This window comes from Pteropus medius, unplaced genomic scaffold (genome assembly GCF_902729225.1).
Source record: "Pteropus medius unplaced genomic scaffold, Ma_sr-lr_union100, whole genome shotgun sequence".
NCBI classification, from domain to species: Eukaryota; Metazoa; Chordata; class Mammalia; order Chiroptera; family Pteropodidae; genus Pteropus; species Pteropus medius.
Window position 1 is genome coordinate 47,179,114 of NW_024340849.1, and position 18,640 is coordinate 47,197,753.

Sequence of the window (18,640 nt, forward strand, 5' to 3'; positions counted from 1 at the left end):
ATATATGCAGTCATCCATTTTCTTCTGCACATGTCTTATCTCCACTTCCCTTTGCAAATTTGGATCTTTGAATCCTCCCCTTTTCAGTCATTGTTGTCTCAATTTGTCCCTATGTATACTGAATGTTTATTTCTATCTTGCTATAGCAAATCTGTTCTTATCATTTAAGCTTATAATGCCCTGTTCTTAGTAAGAGTTGCACTCTTCTGCTTCTATCTGCCTACTAGTTGCCTTATTCCTAATTATGTACATATCTCACTGATTTTTTTCAGAAGTACCACTCTGAATTCTCTGTCATTTAAGTCGCATATTTCTATGTCTGTAAGCTTATTTTCTGGAGATTTTTCTCTTTCTTTCTGAGATGCCTTGTCACCTTGGTTGTTCATAGTGTTTAATGGACTATTTCTGTGCCTGGGCATTAATGGAAGTGTATTCTGCTGTTTTTCCAGAAAGAAGATTTATTATATAAAGGTCTCTCTTTAGTCTGTTACAAAGAAGGCACTTTTCTTTTGGTTTCCAGTAGGTGGCATCTAAGCCTCTTGGATCCTTTCTTAATAATGTCTTTTTTTCTCTTATAGATGTTTAATCATGCTCGCTACCCTCAGTCTCAGTCCCTGTCAACGTTAGCGACAGTTTTGTTAGCATTTGCTTAGATTCCCCTGGGGCTTGGCAGTGTTCAGTCTCGGAGGATATGGGGAGAGGAGCCCTCTGGGTTGAGGGATGCAGGCTGCATCTCAGCCTCAGTTTTACATCCGTGGCTGGTAAAAATCAACTGTTTTTTCTCTGCCATCCTCGCTTCTCTGCCGTCCCCACTTCTCTGCTTTCTGCCCTGTTGCCTGGGCACTGCTGCCGGCTGCATGGAGTTCACAGCTCTCCCAGGCAGGACTGTTCAGGGAACTTGCTACACCTTCTTCCCGCCCCATCCTCCTGCAGGGAGCTCCCACTGCTAGAGGCAGCTTCTTTGTTTCTCCCAGTCTACTGCCCAACACCCAGGGTTCTGACTTATTGTAGCTCTTATGCACAGATCCCATGCTCAGACGTGCTTGTGTGCAGTTTGAGTGTATTTTTGTTGAGTTTTAGATGTTCAGCTTATTGTTGTTTCAAGGGGAGAAATCTGAGGACATCTTTTACTCCACCATGTTTCTGACATCACTCCCAATATTTCTGACATAATTTTTGCCACCTTACCATTTTTGATTTACTAGTTTTTGCTCACCCCCCCCCCTTTTTCTCTACTGAGTTAATGTCTCAACCATCAAGGTCACCCCAAGGCTCTTCCTAAACAATTCTTTAGAAATGATTCTAGTCTTTCTGAGCCTAGAGGTCTATGAAATGAACTAGTACTATTGTTGAATTTTGTTTTTTATTCAATATTCTCTTGTCATGTACAGACATGAACTACCATTAATGAGATCTACCTATTCTCTGTCATTTTGGAAGAAACATGGTAGTTTTCTGGAGGTACTGTTTTAAATGTTCAGAAATAGAAGCAACAATCCAGTGTTAGGAAAGTAAATCAAGTAAATAAAATAAAATGTCTTATATACTTTTTCTGTAGAAGTATCTGTCTGTACCAAATTACTAATGTTGTACTAAAGAGGCTCAGGACATATTTTATTTATTTGCTTATGTAACTTTTACTCACTATTTTCATTTCATGGTGAGTAAAGGGAAAATGAAATAATAAGATGACCTTTTCATTTTGTCCTAAAACAGAAAACAGGAAGAGTGAGTACTGCCATCTTTTGGTTACACAATATAATAATTTCAAATTGTTATACTTAATAGCCGGAAGAATGCTGTTAGTCATCAAATAAGTGAACGGAAATCCTTACTTATCTGACATGAGTCAATTCCTTAGACTATGTTCTCATAATATCTTTCTTCTGGAAAGTAATCACAAAGATTCTGAGATCTAACTTTTCTTTTAATAGTTGACATAGAAAGAGAGTGCTGGTGGGTTGTTTAGATTGTCTTAAAGACTGCAACAGTTTTAATTATATTTAATAATTCTAAAGCATTCTGAGGGGACAAAAATAGAGGAAAAGTGGAGAACTTTTTTGTTTAACCATTGAAGCCAATTTCACAATTGCAGGGGCCAAGAACTTGAGCAAAAGGCTGAACTTCTTTAGACAAGGTAATGCTATGGCAGAAGCTGCCAGATACTCACTGCAGGATTTCATCTATACCAAGCAAGAGAAAAAGTATTGGAAGTCTGGGCAAGGCATTGGCTCGTTCCAAGAATGTTCCATTTCTTAAAGAAACACTGTGCTACTATGGAAGGAAGCTCTGAGTTTATCAGAGGGTGCAGTATGAGGCTGGCCTCTCAGTTATCTGTGTTAGCTGCAGGGAAGCCACAGACGCTGTTGCTACATGACACATATTTTACTAACAGGGGTCCTGAAGAAAACACTTGAAGCAGGTAGGTAGAGAACTTATATTTTTAAGAGGAAACTTGTGACTTTGAAGAAGAAAGTATTTTGGATAGGAAATATTATCCTCTAAGATTATGTGTGGATCCAGAGAGGAAGATGTCAAAATAAGCTTTTTAAAAGTCTCATCAGGGTGGTAGAAAATAGAATATAAAACCCAAATGAGGATTTTAGGGATATTTGAGATAAAAAGGGAACTATGGAAATGTCCTAGTAGTTGAATGAAAGGAAGTGAAATGGACTTGACACTTATTTAGCTAGCCTCAAATCTATCCTGATACATTCCTTTTGCTGGAGAGACACCTATTACTTTTCAACATATACTGGAACGTTTTTGGAGATAAGAGTGAAATTTACATTTTGTTATATAAAACACACACACACACGCACACAATTTCCATGGTTTACCAGAGAGTAGAGTTATATATCTCCACCAACTAGCTGGGTGCTCTGAAGTCATGTAGTCTCCCTAAGTCTTACTTTCCTAATCTGCAAAACAAGTTTGTTGAATTCCATCATTACTTCTCAAGCTGAGGTCTGAGAAAATCTCTGCGTCTATGGATCATTTTCAAAGATCCCTAAGTTCTCTCGTTTGAGAAATATCAGACTAGATCATTCCTAATGGCTTTGCCAGCTCTAAAATTCTAAGAAAAAATGTTTTTTTTCTTCACTAACTCTTTCCAGACCTAGAGATGGAACAATAGCTAACACGCTTTTTTTTTCCCTCTGTTTTCCTTCTCCTTTTCTGACATGTGGTCATTCCATCGTTCCCAATTTCTAGAACAGTGCTTTCCAATAGAAACACATTTAATTTCATACTTTCTAGTGGCCACATTTTTAAAAGGAAAAAGAAACAGGTAAAGTAAAGTTAATTTTAAGAATATATTTTATTTAATCCATTATATTCGAAATATAATTTTGACATGATATCATTGTAAAAATTAATGAGAGAACTTATAGTCTTTTTTGTACATAGTCTTCAAACATCTGGTGTGTATTTTAAACTGACAACACACTTCAGTTCAAACTCTGTTGATGAGGGCTGAATCTCTGCAGTTCAGGTTCCCTGAAAAATAGCTCAGTTGGGTTACCCAATCCCAGAACCTGGAGAAGGTCTAGAACTCACGGAAAAGGCTCAGAACCTGAAAGAACGTCTCTCTACTCAAAACTCCCCAGTGCAAATATTTCCATCCTCAAGCCATTGCTTCCGAGAACACTTGAAGTGTTATTTCTTTCCTTCCTTATGGTAATGCTGCTTCTCCACAAAAAAAAAAAAAAAAAAAAAAAAACCTGAAAGTGTTTTTCTCAACAAACCATTCCCTGGGGAAGAAAGTAATTATCTTTCTATCTTTGGATTCAGGCAAATTGTGATTACCCACAAAATCCCTGCTGTAGAAATAATAAGCATTTGTATTAGTGTTCTTCATTTTGTAAATGACCTGGAAACTTCCATTCATTCACCAACTCTAATGCAGGAGACCTGATTCAAAGACCGTTTGCAATTAATGTATTTTGTTGTTGTTGTTGTTGTTGTTGTATGTCATGACAGCAAAAGAGGATAGGAATCTAATAAGAATCTAATTTGGACATCAGTGATCTAGATTTTAGTCTGAGACATTACACCTATCCTTTTATTTAAACGCCTAGAACAATGAATAAAAGGAGTAAATAATAATTTTGTAAATTGAGATGAGGTAGACTATTTTATGAGAGGAGATAAAAATTTTTTTTCATTCAGCTGACACATTATGTAAAACAAAGTTACCATCTTTCCATTTTCTTATTTATTTGGAATGGCAGCATAGTTCAGAGATAAAGAGAAGCCCTGGATTCAAGTATTTCCTGCTTTCTTGGGGGAAAAAAAAACATGAGTACAGACTACCTAGATTAACATCAGCTTATTTATGTACCATCTGTCACAGTGTGCCATTCCCACACTGTGATATCAATTAATATGTGTGACCTTGGTGTTGATGGTTCCACACGATCACCAATCACTCTGTTTTCTCTTTCCTTTTCATCATTGATACCAACTCAAAAAGATGAGCTTTAATAGAAGGAAGAAGGGTTACAGTGCACATAGTGCACAAAATTACATCTGCAATACTGCATAAATTCAATACATTAATAAATTAATACTGTATACTGAAAGGCTGACACTTACAGAAATGATGTCTCATTCCAGTGTTCCCTTAGACAATCAGGAACTCTTCTTGGTCTTTCTACTCCACTTCCCCTACCCCCCGGCAATTGCCATGGGAGTCTGCTGGCTGGTCCCTCACTGAGCATCAGGTCCACAAGGGAGGGAGGTACACTCTAGAATAATGAATATAAATGGGGAAGGTTAAGCAGTCAATAGCATAGCCAATCTTAAATTTCTTAAAAATAAATGCAAATGTATTCTTTTTGCAAAAAACAAAGGTTCTGCATTTTTGTGGCCTAGCTACCTGTCTATTCCTAAGCAAAAGTGGACTTGGGTTTCTTTTGTTTTCAACAGCTATTATCCTCTCCCTTTACCCTGAAAATGATCTTTCCTCCTGTCACCATCCTTTACTCAGTCCTAAGGGATGGTAGAAAGGACTCACATTTACCACTACATGGTGAGTAAAGGAGTATAAACAAATCGAAGGTTAGCCTAAGACCTTCAACTCCATGTAATCAGTTTTCTTCATTTTGCCCCAACAGTTACTTCATTCAGAAAGGAACCAGAGTCTTTCCTCACTGGGCCTGGGCATTTGACATGATCCCCTTTATGTTCCATAAACTACTCCTCCATCCCAGAATGGGGCTTTAGACAACCCCTTTGAGAGAGATGAGGCCAGTCAAGAAATGTGGAGGCTCTGAAATTTTACGCAAATTATACTCTAAAAAGTTCCATTACTGTTCTGTGGATGCTGGCAGAAGGCGCAAGACTCCTAGGTCAAAGACAAAAGACTTTACTACTAACAGCACAGCTGACAACATCAGCACATTTGCATCAGTACCTCTTGTCCCATGTAACACAGGGATGATGGTTGGTCCCAGGTGACATCTGCACATGCAGTGGATTGCCTTGTGGAAGAGGAACCCAGGGTCAAGGGCCCAACACTCAAATGGGCAGCAAACAAACCATTTCCCCTCCACTGTGACCCAATTAATCACCTGTGCGACAAACTAGAGAAACCGTATCAGGAGACAGATCAGCCTAACATGCTCCTTGTGCACTCAGCGAGGGCCTGCAATGACAGTCAGGGCCCATGGCAGACCACTTCTCCCAACAGGGCCCACATACGTTTTATAATTCTAAGCTTCAGAATTACCTTAATCCAAAAGCCTACACACTGAGCGCTAATATCCCTGGGCTGCTGTTGAAGACTGTCAAATGTTGTATTAATTGCTGAAGAAAAATGGGATTGTGTGATGTAAATCTGTTTCCCTATTTTTGAACAAAAACAATCAAACATAACCCCAACCCTTCCACAGTTTCAGCTCCTGCCAGGCAGCTACATAAACTCTCAGTTCCTCTTAGAAAAAGAAATACCACCTACTCTTCAATTTGGATGGAGAATTCAATACATAAAAGAAATGTATGTCCAGTAAGCAACTCAAACTTAGTATATCCGAAACCAAGCTTCTGGTCTTCCCCGCACCCCATAACTGCTCCTCATGTGCTCTCTCGCCCAGCAGAAGGCAACTCCATCTTCACTGGTCACTAACAGCCTAGAGTCGTGCTTCGCTTGCGCACGCCCGCTCTCTCTCTCGCTCGCTCTTCTGTCTCTCTCATTTCATAGCCTTATCAGTGACTCCAGACTTAATCCCCTCCATGGCGAAGCCACCGTGCCTGGATTATTATAATTACAACTGTTCTTGCTACTTTAGTCTTTGCTTTCTCATGTTAATTCTTCCCAGCAGCCAGAGTCATCCTTTCAACATGAAAAGCCAGATCATATCACTCCTCTGCTCAAACCCTCCCGTCGACTCTTAAATAATTTGGAAGAAAAGAAAAAGAACAAGTTATTACAGCGACCTGCCAGGTCCTATACAATCTGTAACCCAGTTTATCTTTCTGATTTGATCTCTGACTACCTTCCTCTAACTGCTTCCTCGCCTGCCTGCTCCTGCAACACATCAAGTGTGTAGCTTAGGCTGGGCCGGGGCACTTGCACTGCTATTTCCTCTGCTTGGTGCTCGCCCCCTACCCGAGCGCTCCCCACACGTCTTCTCTAGTTTTATCCATGGCTTTTATCACCGTTGACACACTACAGATGTTTATTTTCTTGTTATTATCTGTTTCCTCCCACTAGAATGAAAGCTCTGTGAAGTCAGAGATTCTTTATGCACTCACGCTCATTGCTACATCCCCAAAAACAGTGCCTGTCATACACTAGGCATCCAATAAATGGTTGTTGACTTCATTAATTCAACAAGTATTTATCATCTACCTTTTCAGTTTGTCGTCCAAAGGAGAGAGAGAGAGGAAAATCAACAGGAACTTATAATACAGTGAGTTTGGGGCCACATTTGGAGAAGTGTAAGATATTCCAGGGTCATAAAGGAAGACTAGATTGGGGGAGAGTTAGAGGGGAATTATTTTTTCAAAAAAGTACTCTCAGAGAAGTCTCTCAGATATCCTGCGTGTCCCAATTTGGCATAACCAGCATCCTATCCCACCCAAAGAGTTCTGGTGGTTTAGTTTTAATTATGATTATAAATGTGTTCATTATTGCCTTTATAGGTAATATCAAAATTAGGGAACATCTACTTATAAAAATTGATAGACTATGAGTGAAGTAAAACAGTAATAACAAAAACAATTTTTAAATAATATTAAACTATTTTGTAGTGCCTTGTTTACTTTTTACATTGGATTTAAGTATCTTTAAAACTTTCCTGAACAATATATTCTAATCGTGTCGGAATCTCTTTTCATTATTATTATTGTGAGTATCTGTTTTACAAAATTATGATTGTATATGTACCTACATGCCTTTTATAAATTTACACCTTTTCATGGAATACAACTTCATTTGTGCATACCTCTCCTTTGTATGGTTTGTGTGGCTTTCTCACACTCCTTCGTTTGCCCTGTTTTTCTAGTTTTTCTGGTGATTTCTCTTTCTTCAATCAGTATTGATTCAAATAAGTCATCAAATGGAAGCTTTCTTCATAGGCCGGGAGTTACAAAATCAGCCTTCCTCATCATTTTCCTTTTGTGCTCCCTTCATAGAGGTTTGTGTGTTTTTGTTGTTTTTTTGCTGAGGTTTTTTGTGGAGTTTATTGTCTTTCTATGTTGACAGGAGAATATAGATGACAGGCAACTTATCATTTCTTTTCCCACAGACCCTGAGATTTGCCTGTGTGACTCTTTCACTGTCGCCACCTACTCTTTGGCCTGCATTTCTCTTCCCCCAGGCCTATGGGAAGCATAAATCTCAAAATAAAAATCCCCTTCAGGTTTATAAAAATTAATAGCCAACAGTTAATAAGTGTTAAGTGTTGATAATATGCCAAACGTCTACACATACTCTGTCACTTGATCCTTATAACGTCAACCACGAGATCAGCACAGATGCAAAACCTGAGGCTCGGGGAGGGTACGCCTGAGGTGACTTGAGTATTATGTGGTGGAACAATCTTTTTTTTTTTTTCCTTTAAGGGCAAAAATTTTTTGAGGAACTTTATGCTGCACATTTTCAAAGAGAGTCATAAAAAAGCAAAAATGTTATCTTCTCCTCACTCTAGAAATAAACAAGAAAGGCATAAAATTTCTTTTTAAATTATAATATTTAAATGTTTAGTAGCAGCATCCAAAATGAACGAAAATGGGGGGAAGCATTTACTACATATTTTAGATTTATTTGGTTTGGGTTCTCTCCATGCAGTATTGTTATTTCTTCTTTCAATTCATATTACCAGAATAATAAAAATCAGGAAAAAAGTGTAAACTTAGTGGTTGCTGAAACTGGGGAGCAGGCATTCTTGAGATCTCAGCCTGCTGGAAAAAAATTGCTCACAATTTCCTTTTGTAGTTATTTGTTTCATAAAGAATAATAGTAAATATTCTAATGTCCACATTTTGGATAGCCTTCTACTTTGTTGCTTGGATGTTTCGTTGATGTTGGTAAGGTAGTAGTCTACTTTTTGCTTTGTGTTTTTGTTTGCTCATTTTGTTTTGTTTTGTTTTTTGAATCATCATTAATTCTTTAGATTACCTGTTGATGGTGAAGGTGACTGAGGAGCCCTGTGCTCCTTAACATGCAGCACTGGTCCAGGAAGCTGACAAAGAGTAACAAAGCAACGAGCAAAACTGCAGCTGTCACAAGAAATCATTAGGAATTATTGACTTGTAGAATACTGACAATAGTTGGTCTTTGTCTTTAAATAAAGGTAATAGTGTTGCTTTCAGAAAGGCTCCTTTCCTAGTTCTCCTGGTTTTGCTCTGGAGTGAGACCCAATTAATTTGAGTAGAATGCTGGTAAAGCTCTTTAGATTTACATTCCAGGATCATTCAAGTTGGCATCCCTGATGAGCACAATACAGAGATTCTCAGAAACTTGCAGGACCTGCTGCCTCACACCTGCTCACCTTCCACCCCATCACCCCTCTGACCCATGACAAAGCATTATTTTGTCTGCTGAGGACAACAGATCCTACAGGATTCTACTCTGGTCTCTGGGTTTTCTGCCTAAGGAAGGCCCTTCTCTATCTGGCCCAGAAGGTTCTTCTCCTGTAATTCAAACTAACTTTGGTCTGAATTGACTGAGATGTGTCCTCCCTCCCTGATAACAACACCAGCCTGGAAGTTTCTATGGCTCTGACTTCTAGAAAACTAAAAGCTTCCCTTGACTTTTTTTCTATCTTTTTCGTTTTTTCCAAAATATTCATCACCAAACCATTCTGGCTGGTTTGCCTTTAAACAAGTCTTGGCTCCTCTTTACTATACTGTTCAGTTGGCAGCTAGAGCCATGGAGCCTAGTGACCGCAATGGCAGGTGCCACTATTGGGGAACCCATCTACCTTGCATAGCATCTTCCAATAGCAGCTGCTACTTCCTATTTGAAAGCTCAAACCCCAAGTAGACACATCACTAAGTCAGAGTTTCCAGCCAGGGGGAATTTTCTAGTTCTCAGCTCATTTGCACAACAGAGATGACACTAAACCCAGGGAGTCACATGCCCCTCCCAGCCCAGGTGACCAGCTCTTGAAAACACCCCCACTTCCCTTGGCTCTCTCTCTGATGATTTATCTGTGGATTACATGTCTTGCCCATTGAGAGAACTGTCCTCCAGTCTAGTCTCTACCAGGACATTCTCACAGTATTGAACAGTATATTTCACACCACAGTCTTTCATACACTGTAGTCACAATTTTTTCTCATGGTTCAGTACCATCTATACTATTCATTGTTTTCCTTTGAATCAACTCAGCTTTTAACTTTAAATTTAATTTAAAGTTGTCCTAAATAATATCATTTTAAGATTAGTAGTTTGAGGTGTTAGTTATATATTTTTAAACACACATTAGTTAAACACATAATTGTGAGAACTGAGCCCGTCTGTGCCAACATGATACAATTGTTTGTTCCAGGAAATCCTTGCCCCAGAAATAAGACCATACACCAATAAATAACTTTACTGTTTGCTTCAGGAAATTTTTGCAAATGACTTTATTCAGGTAAACAATTTGATTACCTGAGCAAACTGTTATTAGATAGCAGTTTATTCCTCTAGACCCTCATCTTCTATGTTCTCAAATTCTGAATAAGTATGTCATAAACTATGCCCAACCAAAATCCATTCTCTACCTTAAAAGACCCACCTTCTTCCACTTGAGCCCTAACCTCCAAACTTTATAATCTTCCTTGAACTTTTCTTTCTGAAGTACAACTAACTAAAAATTGTCAAAGCAGTGATCTCTTTTTACAGTACACTGTAGTCACAATTCTAATTCAAAAGTCTAATAAACAGTTTTGCTTGCTCAACAGGTTTTTTGATGGTCTTTTGGAAGCTGACAGTCAGATACCATGAAATTTGAAAATGTTTAACGGTATACCATCTAAAATCATCTCATGTACTATGAATGGTACACATAGTATGTGTCAACAAACATTCCCTTTAAAAACAAACAATAAGAAGAAAGTGGTTCTTCTAGCATTCTGTTCTCTCCCACTCCCTGTCCCTTTCCTCCCATCCCTTATTTTTTTCTCCTCCCCATGTCCTCACTACCAAGGCCTTTTTTGCCCCTAATTTCTCTCTGCTTTCTATGATTCTGAAGGCAGAGCACTAAGGGAGAAAGGTGATTGCTGACAGTTGAGTAGATAATATTATCATGAGAGTTATAAAGTAATAACCAGCCTCTGTGGTTTGAAAAGATTGTTAACTTAAAACAGCATAATAGATCATTCATGAAGCCACTCATTACATTGCACAAGCCGTATCCAAATTTCAAGTAAATATGGAAATTCACTGCTCCAATATCAAGCTCAGATAGTTGCTTACATGGTATGATTTGAGAGTATCGGGAAGGCTCCTAAGCCCTAAATTTCTTATTTTTCTTCCATTTCCCCCCAAAGCACAAGTTTTATATTAACTTTAACTTAAGAACCGCCTTTCTGGTCCTTTGAAGACAAAAATTCTGGGAGATATGATAATAACAACCATTGATATTTACTAATCATTGTTTTAGTCAGTTCAGGCTGCTATAACAAAAGTACCTTAAACTGAGTAGCTTAAACACCAAATATTGATATTATAGTTCTGAGGATTGGAGACCAAAATCTGTGTCTGGTGAGAACCCTCTTTCTGGTTTACAGATGGCCATCTTCTTGCTATGTCTTCACATGGAAAAGAGAAAGAGAGCAATCTCATGTCGCTTCTTTTATTTTATTCTTCAGTTACAGTCAACATTCAATATTATATTAGTTTCAAGTGTACAGCATAGTGGTTAGACATTTATATAACTTACAAAGCGATCTCCCCAATAAAGCTAGTCCCCCCCGGCACCATGCGTAATTATTATAATATTATTTACTATATTACTATGCCGTACTTTATAGTTTCATGACTATTTTGTAACTGCCAATTCGTACTTCTTAATCCCTTTACCTTTTTCACCCAGCCTCCCTACCCCTCCTACTAGTCAATCACCAGTTTGTTCTCTATATCTATGAGTTTCTCTTGTTTTGTTTGTTCATCTAGTTTGTTTTTTTAGATTGCACATACAAGTGAAATTATATGGTATTTATCTTGCTCTGTCTGACTTATTTCACTCAACCTAATATCTTCTAGTTCTATCTATGTAGTCATTTCTTATTGGCTGAGTAATATTCCATTGTATATATGTAGTACATCTTTATTTTTTATTTGGATTGCTTTTTTTAAATTACAGTTAACATTCAATATTATTTTATATTAGTTACAAGTGTACAGCATAGTGGTTAGGCATTATATAATTTATGAAGTGATTGTACCACATCTTCTTCAGCCATCTATCAGTGGACACTTTGGTCTTGTTTTCTTGTCCATTCAACCCCCCATGTCTTATGATTGAAGCACTTAATCCCTTTACATTTGAAGTAATTATTGATATGTATGTAGTGATTGCCATTTTATTATTCATATTTATCTTTTTCTTCTTCTTCTTAAAGAACTTCCTTTAATATTTGCTATAATATTAGTTTGGTAATGATGAACTCCTTTAGCTTTTTCTTGTCTTGGAAGTTCTTCACCTGTCCTTCGGTTCTAAATGGTAGCTTTGCTCGAGTAATCTTGGTTATAGGTCTTTACCTTTTATCACTTTGAATATTTCTTTCCAATCCCCTCTGGCCTGCGAAGTTTCTGTTGAGAAATCAGCTGACTGTCTAATGGGAGCTCCCTTGTAGGTAACCGCTTTTCTCTTACTGCTTTTTAAATTCTCTCTTTGTCTTTAACTTTTCGCATTTTAATTATGATGTGTCTTTAACTTTTCGCATTTTAATTATGATGTGTCTTGGATTCATCTTGTTTCGAACTCTCTGCACTTTCTGGGCTTATATGTCTTTTGCCTTTGTCAGGATAAGAAAGTTTTCAGTCATTATTGCTTGAAATAGGTTTTCAATCCTTTGCTCTCTCTCTTCTCCTTCTAGTACCCCTATAATGTGAATGTTGGTACACTTGATGTTGTCCCAGAGGTCTCTTAAATGATCCTCATTTTTTTAAATTCTTTTGCTGTTCTGATTGGGTATTTTCTACTACCTTGTCTTCCAGATCGCTGATTCAATTATCTGCTTCATATAACCTGCCATTGATTCCATCTAATGTATTCTTCCTTTCCGACTTTTTTTTTATAGTTTCTACTGCTTCTGTAAGTTCTCACTGATGTCATCTAATCTTCTCCTAAGTTCACTGACCATCCTCATAGCCAGTGTTTTGAACTCTGTATTGGGTAGATTGCTCATCTCCATTTTGTTTTGTTCTTTTTCTGGAGCTTTGTCCTATGCTTTCATCTGGGATGTTTTTTGTCTCCTTGTTTTAGCTGCCTCCCTGTGTTTTTTTCTACATATTCGGTAGATCTGCTATGTCTCCCGGTCTTGCCAGGTTACTCTTATGTAGTAAGTGTCCTGTGGGGCCCAGTGGTACAAACTCCCTGCTCACCTGAGCCAGGTGCTCCAAAGTGTTTCTTGTGTGGGTTGTGTGTACTCTCCTGTTGTAGTTGAGCCTCGATTACTGTTGGCATATCAGTAGGTATAATTGACCCTCAGGCTGACTGGCTGTGAGAACTGGCAATGACTATAGCAGAAGATCTATTATATGGGGGCTGACCACACAGAGTGAGATTTAGTGTAGTGGGGCTCTGGTGCCTGCTGAATCCAACTTTTGGGTATACCTTTTGTAGAGCTAATTGGGTGGTGCTCTAGTGCAGTCTGAAACTAATCACTAGTTGTGTTGGTTCTGGGGCCTCTTAGGAGGGGCTCTGGTGCAGGCCCAAGTCAGTCCCACCTGTGCCTGGCCCAGGGCCACCTGGTAGAAGCTACCAAGTGATCTGTGGTTTGTAGCTAACTGTGCTTGGCTTGGAGATACCTGGGAGAGACTATGCTGCAAACTGAGGAAGGCAGCCACTAGAACTGAGCTGGGTGAGGCTTAGCAAGAGGCACAGGGCATGCTGAGGCCAGCCAATGCTTGTTTGGGCTTTGTGGACATTTCAGAGATTTTAGGGAAGTTCACAGCATGGGCTGAGGCCAGCTGCTTGAAAGTATCAGCTGAAAGATGTTCGGGTCTGTGTGCAAGAAGGGCGGGGCAAGTTCGATGGAGATTGATTTGGCACCTGCCTGTGCCTGCAGGCTGGGTTGGGGGAAAAGCTCAGCAAAGGAATAAAACGGCAGAGAGAGCTGCCCCTCCAGCTCTCATCCTGAAGCCAGACCATTCAGCTCCTCCCTCTATGTTCCTGGCACTTTTCGAGCTGCTGCATCAGCACTGGAGCTCAAAGTAAGTGAGTCTATGAGAATTAAGTCTGTGCGCAGGCCCTTTAAGAAGATGCCTGGGTCTGTAGCAACTCTCCATCTCACCCAGAACGAATCCCAACTGATTTTCATAGCCAGATGTTGTGGGGACTTTTCTTCTCAGCACTGGTGGTCTAGGCTGGGGAGCCCTGTGTGGGACTGGGACCCCCTTGCTCCTCAGGAAAGGGGCCTCCACGAATGAGATATCTCTCCTGATTCTCAACTGCCACATGTGAATGTGGGACCAGATCATTTTGCATCTCTACCCCTCCTGCCAATCTTGGCATGGTTTCTTCTTTGTATCCTTAGTTATAAGAGTTATGTTCAGCTAGTCTTCAGGTGGTTCTCAAGGGTGGTTGTTCTATAATTTAATTGTAATTTTGATGTGGTCATGAGAGGAGGTGAGCACAGTGTTTATCTACTCTTCCATCTTCATGTCTCTTCTTATAAGGGCACTAATTTCATTCATGAGGGCTCCACTCTTATGACTTAATCACTTCCCAAAGGCCTCATCTCCACATAGCATCACATTGGGGATTAGGCTTCAATATATAAATTTCTAGGAATATAACATTTAGTCCATAGCAACCATTTACTATTGCTAAGATCTGTTTCAAGGTGTTTATGGGCATTACGTGTTTTGATTCTTAAAGAACTCTCTGAATAGGAGGTACTATTTTTCCCAATTTAGAGATGAGAAAACTTAAAAGGTTTGATAACCTGCCCAACATTACACACCTGCTAAGTGGCAGATCCTAGCAGTTTCACCAAACGCGATTGCTTCCCTAACATTATGGGGAGTGGATTCATGATGTAAAAACAACATCTGACAGTATAACCACCATTGTTCTTACAGCTTACACATTCATTTTCTTATTCTTCATCAGGACACCCCCTGGAGGAGGCAAGATAGGTGCTAATTTTAGCAATAGTTTGTCAATTCAGTTTCCTCTGCTGTAAGGCTACAGCATGTTGGGGAAGAAATGAGGAAAAAGCAGAAAGAGACTGAGAGGAGACAGAACTGAAGGGAAAGGGTGCAAAATGGAGCTGGACTCATAAATACAGAAACAGATTAGCGGTTGCCAGAGGCAGAGGTTGGGAGGGTAAAATAGGTGAAGAGGATCAAAAGATACAAACTTCCAGTTATAAAATAAATAAGTCCTGGGGTATAATGTACAGCACGGTGTTACTATAGTCAATAACACTGTATTGCATATTTGAAAGTTGCTAAGAAAGTAGATCTTTAAAGTTAGCATCATAAGAAAAAAGTTGTAACTATGTATGGTGATGGATGTGAACTAGACTTATGTCATGATCATTTCACAATATATAAAAATATTGAATCGTTATGTTGTACACTTGAAACTAATATAAAGTTAATTTAAAGAAAATGAGCTGGGTCCTCACTCTGCTCCTGGGACCTGCTCTGTTTACACAAAACACTACTGTTATGTTTAGGTAGTAAGTCTCCCAAGACAGCATCTCACTTTGAGAAGGAGAAACCCATATTCTCTATAAAATACAGGAAGCACTATAGAGGCAAGGAAAACACTTCCACTGAGATTCGTCATAAATAAAACATAGTGGTAAACAAAATAAGAGATTGAAGAGTTAAAACTCTCACTATACTTCCCTGAAGAAGAAAAAAATCCATATTGGGGTTCAGGCTTGATTATAGGTTTTAAATTATTTTAGGGATATTTGCAATTCCAAGATAGAAAATTCGGGGCAATAAAAAAAGAAAATAACTATTTTAAAATGGTGTCAGGGAATTAGTACCTCTTACTATTTCTAATGGCTGCTTAGATTGGGTACCTACCATGTGATGGGCACATCATCTATAGTATCCATTTGTTTCTCACAACAACTCCATGCAGTAAGAATTATTAGCTTCATTTTCAGATTAGGATGCTGAGACTTAGAAGGCTAACATAAAGCTAGAAGTTTACATATAGAGATTCAAAACCAGGGTTGTCCTGCTCCAAAGGCTATGCTTCATCCCAATAAAGCTTCCAGATCAGTACTACCTTTTCCTTACATCAAAGAGAAGAGAAGAGACTGGTATGGCAATCACAGAGTTCCCATTTGTGTGTCGCTAATGCCATCCCATTGACTGCCTCAAGACAGCCTTTTTCAAATATAAAGAATTATGTTTAAGCACAAGGAAACCTAATTCATTTGAAATACAGCATAAATTTTAGCTTTAGTTTGATTTTTTTTTTTTTGAGAACAATAGAGCAGAGGCTTTTGAACTCTTCTGCACTTGCCCCACAGAATGAAAAGCCCTTGACATCATGCCCTAGTACACAAAAATACACATGTATGTAACGGAAGTTTCACAAAAACAATACTATACATGTGAGAAGCACTCCATTTTAAATTCTAGTATAGTCTTTTTCTTTCTTTCTTTGTTCATTGTCTTCCTTAATCATCCTTTTTAAAATTATGTGGTAAGAACACCCAACATGAGATTTGCCCTCTTAACAAATTTTAAGTGTGCAATTCGGTGTTGTTAACCATAGACACAATGCGGTTCAGCAGATCTCTAGAACTAATTCATCTTGTGTAACTGAAACATTACACCATTGAACAGCCTCCCCCAACCACCATACTACTCCTGCTTCTGTGTTTGACTATTTTAGATATCTTGTGTAAGCGGAATTCTGTAATGAAAAACAGTTTGAAGACTCCTCAAAAATTGAAAAATAGATCTTTTCTTTTTTAAAAAACAGATCAAGATCCACTGTACTGATATCAGGATCCATTCATGTGTTGCTACCAGAATATGAAATACATTTATTGCAAGGGAACTTGAATAGTTTTTTGCTTTAACTTACACAGTACAGTAAAGGTAGTATTGAAGACTTGTGAATCAGGTAGGAAGAGACTGGTGGTGGGGGGACAAAAAAGAGAGATTTAAAAAATTAAGTATTAATGGCAACTCAGTGGAAATATTGACACACATGCATTTTTAATTCTTGAAAAGAGGAAGCGATGCCACTTATAAATGCTGCTTATTTTTTCCTACAGTTTGATCAAAAATGATGAAAGACCAGATTTTCTTCACTAAGCAAACATTTTAAAGTTCAAAGGAAATTAAAACTCAGAGGTTAGTTCATTTTCGCTGTCTCAAATAATATTCATCAGCTCACTTGCTAACTAGGGCAAGTCTCTCTCTGAAGCAAAAACACCAAAGAACATGGATGTCATTTGTCCACTAGATGGCGATACAGAACAGGAGTAGACTTCTTACCCTTATTTACTGACAAGTAGGTTGATCTATGCAGCAGCAGAATTTAGAAACCCAGGGTTACCCAATAACTCACACAAATTTAGCCTGAAAGTTTACTCTGTGCTCCTGGCATGTCTTTGCCTTTTGTTGGAACATCCTGGGATTTTAGCTTCATTCTTGCCGACAGGCTGGCATTTAAAAATAGTAGTATTTCTGGTTATTTCCTTATGGCAGTACAGATGAATTGCTGTTGTATAAAGTCAAAGCCATCATAATATCTGCATTTATTAATAATCTGCAAAGTTAGCATGTACCACTAAGCTTTTATTTCTTGCCTCTTCCATATAACACTTAAGAAATACCATGGGTCCTCGCGTCATTTCCCATTGCTAACAATTTCTATCTCTCTTAGTTGTTCTATATATTTTAAAGTCACTGGAAATATTTAATGGACATTATAGTTCTTATTGTTGAACCAAAAAGAATGATATTCTCAAATACACATTGGCAAGCCATTTCCCCTGAAAGAACTAAAAGCTGATAAGTTGGAAATGTATCATAAATTTAAAAAGTATGCTTTTAGCAATATGGTAACATTATTATTATGATGATAATAATCCCATGTATGAAAGATTTTTAAATTCTCATCAAGTGGTGTTTGTTCATAAGACTTAGTTATATTTGCTTTCAAGTTTTACTTATTTTTGTAATATTTTTGATGTAGGCAAAGAGAAGATACTTATAAATGGGTTTCTTTTGCTATTTATATTTGAATGTCATTTGAATTTTTGTGAGTACATATTACTTTTACAAACGGGAAAATAAAGATGTTTTTGCTATAAAAACAATATATAACTATGAGGAAATCTTGGATTTTAGTATGGCATAACCTAGAAAGTTATTACTAACAGGTCAATTGAGTGCTCACATGATTTAAGTGCTGTGTAGGTTAACTTTGACCATGAATTGCTGATTTAGGAAATAATATTTATTAGGCCATTTCCGCCATATTCTTATCTATAATTAAGTATCCTTTTTTAAATGGAAAGCATATCAAGTTTTTCATTATTCTTACTGTAAAACAATTAGTAAGACAACTGGTAATTGTACCTTTCATTGTTAAAACAGCAAAATCATATTTTACTATACTTCAAGCTACACAGTAACCCACATCTATGTGGTGGTCCATAGGTTTAGAGCATAAGAAGCACTTTCCCTTGTATTAGCTCATTTTGTACTTCTAATAAAGTGGAGCACATCAAGCTTCTAAGATAAAATTCTCCACATGAGGTCGTATACCTACTAAGTTACGGAGCTGGGAAGAACCATGTGATTCTGGGAAGTCCTTTTGGCACACGTGTTAAGTATTGGGTGCTCTTTCTTGCTTTTTCTTCGCCTGCATGTGAGGAGTGAGCCAGGAGGAGGGACAGGAATAATTCAGAACAGGCTGTGTGTGCCCATCATGCTCACACCCAATGTTGAATGAGTTCTTCCTGACACCTATGGGGAAGACTATATAGG

General features: G+C 38.1%; 1 long non-coding RNA gene across 2 annotated transcripts in view; it reads right to left on the reverse strand.

The window, feature by feature from the left end:
* Positions 1 to 18,640, reverse strand: part of LOC120588515 (uncharacterized) — a 152,491-nt gene that overhangs the window by 129,371 nt on the left and 4,480 nt on the right. For both annotated transcript variants that reach the window (XR_005649256.1, XR_005649254.1), the window contains exon 2: positions 4,597 to 4,748. This is a non-coding gene — a long non-coding RNA (uncharacterized LOC120588515). The remainder of the gene's footprint in view (positions 1 to 4,596; positions 4,749 to 18,640) is intronic.